Below are 5,436 nucleotides of genomic sequence, written 5' to 3' on the forward strand. Positions count from 1 at the left end.
AAATATATTAGTTTAAGTGCCTTAAAATTGAGAAAAAGGTTTTCCGTGGTGGAAGAAGCAAAATGGAGTATAATATACATAAATGAGGAATAGCATTTCACAGCCAGGCATTCCTAACTTTATTGAGAATGGTCCCCCTTAAATTACTCTTGCAAAAGTCAATAATAGATGCTATTTACTACTAGAAATATATTTGGAGAAACTACCATTTATTATAATTAAAGTGATTTATTTGCTTGCTAGCTATTTGGCTGAGGAGTTTCTTAAAATTGAGGACAATCTGGAGTGTAATTTACCAATACATGTACTTTTACAGTATAATTCATATTCTTGGGTCTTTTTAAAGTGTGTCAACTGTTTTTCAAATATCAGTAGTAAAAATACCTGTTTACTCTAGATTTTTAAAATGTGGGTTATTAAAGCAGAGCTATTTGTTTGGATTCATTCAAAAACCAGTTATAAGTGTTTCAGGATGGCCCTAAGAATATAATAATGACCACCCATGAAAGTATCAATGAAAGACTAAATTCCATGGCCATTAAGGATTTTTTGATATTAGGTAATTATCAACTTGAAGACGGAAGGTCAGAGATTATTGTTTTACTGTGTATGTTTTTTTCTCCTGTTGGATTGAAGTTTCCAAGACACTGAATTCAAAGTTGGAGGATGCCACGGGTTAGCTATATGAGCTTGGGGAAATTTCTTACTTCTCTCAGACTGAGACTCAGTCTTCTCCCAAAAATTGGGATAATAATTACTTCCTTGCAGGTTTAGTGCAAAAATATAATCGCATAATGTACATAAATTGCTTGGTAAATTATTTGACACATTTTAGTTGCTTAATTAAAAGAGGTGTTCTTGCCCATTGTGGTCATAGTGACTAGTATTTATCTACTCAACATCCAGTCCTCTTCTACTTTGCTAACAGAACCCAAACTTCATTCTGGTGCTATGATCCAGCCCCGGTGGATGAATCATGATTGATCGGGACCTGTTCCTCAGAAAGGATATTATTGGAGTTTTAGGTGGAGTAATTCTTCATTGTGTGGGTCTGCCTCCAGCATTAAAGAATATTTCACATCCTTAGCACCCAGGCAATAATGTCAGTAGAATTTTCAGGTCAGCTTTTCTTTTTTTTGATACTGTTCAGTGAAAATTTGGAGTGGTGTCAACCATCTTGAAACCTTAAAGAAACACCAAGATATTGACTGAGATGCTGATCCAGAGTCCTGACATCTTGGAGCCACCAAACTAATTCTGGAACTATAAAGTTCTAGGCATTATGAGAGATCTAAGTGCCTTTACTGTTTAATCCATTCTGTCAGGTTTTCTATTATCAGTAGCCAGAAGGATTCATGACTGGTATATACCACAGTATATATCTGCAGTAGACTGAATCAGGTTGCCCACAAAGAATGTTCGAGTCTTAAGCCCCAGTCTTTTGGGTATGAACTCATTTGTAAGTGGGATCTTCAAGTCTTAACCCCTGCTCCTGTGGGTGTGGACTCATTTGTGAATAGATCTTCAAAGATCCTGTTAACATGAGGCCAAATGAAATCACAGTGGGGCCCAATCCAGTATGACCGGAGTTCTTTTATCAAAAGTCAATAACTAAGTAAGATATTCATTCAACACATATTTATACAGTGCTGTTGCACACACTTTCTTCCCCTTGGGGCAACCCATATTTGGAATGTGGGGTTTACCGTTGTCCATGTTTTCACGTGTGTGAATGCCTGAAATATGTACATTTAGTTTTGTTTATTTTTTTCCTTGTATGCTGTATGGTGGGGATCACATTTCATTATTTTTCCATGTGAGTATCCCCTTATTGCAAAACCATTTGTTGAATTTTTGTTTGGTTTGGTTTTTCATTTGTTTGCCTGTTTCTTTGGGAAGTGCATGGGTCAGAAATCGAACCCAGGTCTCTCTCATGGCAGGTGGGAATTCTACCACTGAACGACCCTCGCACCCCCAGTTTTGTTTATTTTTGAGCTTTATAAAAATGGTATCATGCTGCATATAACTTGTAGGGTTTTTTTCCACTCAACTTTATGTTTCTATAATTACTCTATAATGCTGTGTGTAATTATATTACAATTTATTTATCCATTCTTATGCCAAAGGCCTTTTGAGTTATCCCTAAGTTTGTTTGCTTATTTTTAAACAACAGTGTTATTATGCAGAACCTTGCATATGCTAGTTGGTGCACATGAAAATTCTTATGACTTAAGTGTACATACTCATATGCCTACTTTGTTTGCTAACATATAGCATGCTATACATATTTTTCTGAACCTTGCGTTTATTCAGTTAGCAGTATACCTTGGAATCATTCTATTACTTTATATGCAGATATTACACTTTCTTTTTAGGGCTGTGTAATATCCCATTATGTGAATGTACCATAGTTTATTCAACCAGTAACTTATGATTGTTGTTGTTATTGTTAATGGTATTTTAAATATCATTATATTGACTATTTAGTTTTAATGTATAGAAGCACAGTACATTTTTTGCATTTGATAATATGGCCATCCACTATCACACATTCTTACTGTTTTTAATTTGCCCAAATATATTTTTCAGTTTTATGTGTATACAATCCTATCTGACAGATTTGTTCCTTCCTTTTCAACCTTTGCATTGTAAAGGTTCAATAATTATAGAAGAGAACTTTCGAATTTGTGAAGAAGGGAATTAGACCTTTGAGAACCTAACAAAGTTGGAGTCCTCAAAAGGTAACAAACTCTATTAAATTGTGGAAAGTAGAAAAATATACTTAGATTCAATGGGAGGTGGCTTGTCTCTCTGTACTCACAGAAAAACAGGTGCCCTCTGAGAATTTTTAACAATAGTCCAGTCCACACTTAATTTTTTTAACTTTTTAATTGCAGAATATAACATATATACAAGGCAAAGAAAGAAAAAAGCAATAATTTTCAAAGCTCTCTTCAACAAGTAGTTTCAGGAAAGATCTGGAGGCTAAAAGAAATATATATGTATTTTATTATCACAATCAACCTTTTTTTCTTTTTTGTGAAAAATAACATATATACAAAAAAGCAATACATTTCAAAGCACAGTGCAACAATTAGTTGTAGATCAGATTTCAGAGTTTGTTATGGGCTACAGTTCCACAATTTTAGGTTTTTACCTCTAGCTGCTCTAAGATACTGGAGATTAAAAGAAATATCAATATAATGATTCAGCAATCATACGCGTTTGTGAAGCCCTACCCTTCTCTGTATAACTCCACCATCACCTTTGATCTTTCTCCTACTCTTTAGGGGTATTTGGGCTATCCCATTCTACCTTTTTCATGTTGAATGGGCTGTCAACAATATGGGGTAGGGAGATGGAACTAGCTAATGTTCTGGAGAGGCTGGGCCCTCTCGGTTTCACGACTTACCTGGTCCAGGGGCCCATCTGGAAGTTGTAAGTTTCTGGAAAGTTACACTGGTGCATGGACACCTTGTGGAATCTGATATATTGCCCTAGGTGTTCTTTAGGATTGGCTAGAATGGTCCTGGTTGGGGTTTGGCATGTTATGATAAGTAGCAATGTCTAACTGAAGCTTCCACCTCACCTAAATTTTGAGGTTTAATTTTTACGGTCTCTTTTATCTTGGAGATATCAAAATGAAATAAATTGTCATAAAAGCTTGCCCAACTCCAGTGATGCTCCCTGTCAGAAACAAATGCAAAACCTCTCTGGAGGAATATACCTTCATGCAAAGACTCACAGGATTTATGTGCTAAAGAGAACCTACAATCTAAAAACGCAAGGTTTATGGAGAAATAATCCACCGTGAGAGTTTTCAGTCACAGCAAAGAGAAAAAACAACTCAGAAGAATCTCAGATTATAAATGTATCATGTAGAAGTGACAAAATGAGCATGTTTAAAATGACAACATGAAAGAAGTAATCAGTATATTTCAAAATAATAAAATTAGTGAAAAAAAGAAGAGAGTAATTCCATCAGAATATGAAAATATACAAATAGCATTTTCATAAATAATTTTAAAAATTATACCTGTATAGGTTTCTCAGCGAACCGGCCACGAACTTACCACAGTCGTCTAGGTCCCAAGGCCTAATAAAGCGCCCCGAAATGTCGATGCTGGCTGAGCGTGACTGTGGGACGAGAAAACCTGATTAGGGCACGAGGGTGAAGATTCCGGGGGAACACGCGCCCGGCGGGACTGAGTGGTGGGGAGCACGAGTCGCCGGCGTGCGGTCTTCGGAAGCAGAAGTGGGCTGTGGATCCAAGAAACACTGCGTGGAGTAATGATGATTCCAAGTTTGGCCAAAGGATGCTAGAGAAAATGGGGTGGTCTAAAGGGTTTAGGGGCTCAGGAGCAAGGAGCCACAGATCATATTAAAGTTCAAGTTAAAAATAACCACCTGGGACTTGGAGCTACATTCAATAATGAAGATAACTGGATTGCTCATCAAGATGATTTTAACCAGCTACTTGCTGAACTGAACACTTGCCGTGGGCAAGAAACAGCAGAACCCTCAGACAACAAAGAGAAGAAATCCTTTAGCCTTGAAAAAAAGTCCAAAGTTTCTAAAAATTGTGTTCATTATATGAAATTCACAAAAGGGAAGGATCTGTCATCTCGAAGCAAAATGGATCTCGATTGCATTTTTGGGAAAAGGCAGCATAAGAAGACTCCTGAGGATGATTCCAGCCTCACCACTCCAGATGAGAATGAAACTAGTGCCTTCATCATCCAGGAGTATTTTGCCAAGAGAATGGCAGAGCTAAAGAACAAGCCACAAGTCACAGCTGCAGGTCCTGAACTTTCACAGCCCCAAACTGAATGGAAAAAGGGAAAGAAAAGAAGCGAAGAAGAAAAGACAAAAACCTGGAGAATTATACCCAACCCAAGGCCAAGCAGCCTAAAAAGGAAAAGTCTCAAGAAGAGAGCCCTGCGTGTGCAGCCAAGAAGAGAAGAGACAAAGTTGAACAGCCACACAGAGACCCTTGCTGGGATGAGCATTCTGATGCTCTTGCTGAGGGTGGGGATGATGGTGTGTGGCCACATGGAGACCAGGACTTTACCCCAAAGCCCAGAAAAAAGAAAGGAAAGAAAATGCTAAAAAAGCAAAGAGAGGCAGCAATCGGCACTACACTAGATGAAACACCAGAGAAAAAGAAGAAAGCTTCCAAATAAATGACCTCTAGCCAGGGCTTTCCAGATGTCAGGTGCTGCCAGGGCAAAAACCTTTGGCCTGAAGTCAGAGCATAGTTTAACTCGAGATAGTTTGTTCACATCTTTTAACATGCCCGTGGATTGCTGAGTCTCGCCCTCTCACCACATTTTTCCCAAATCATATTCCCAGAAGAACTTTTTTTTTTTGATGTTAGAAATTGTGGCTCCTGAACAAATAAATTCGTTTTTAGGCTCTGAAAAAAAAAAAAATTAT

General features: G+C 37.5%; 1 pseudogene; it reads left to right on the forward strand.

Moving 5' to 3' along the window:
* Positions 1 to 492: 492 nt before the first annotated feature.
* Positions 493 to 5,183, forward strand: LOC143671685 (PIN2/TERF1-interacting telomerase inhibitor 1 pseudogene; annotated as a pseudogene).
* The last annotated feature ends 253 nt before the right edge of the window (positions 5,184 to 5,436 follow it).

Source organism: Tamandua tetradactyla, chromosome X (assembly GCF_023851605.1).
Source record: "Tamandua tetradactyla isolate mTamTet1 chromosome X, mTamTet1.pri, whole genome shotgun sequence".
Taxonomy (NCBI): domain Eukaryota; kingdom Metazoa; phylum Chordata; class Mammalia; order Pilosa; family Myrmecophagidae; genus Tamandua; species Tamandua tetradactyla.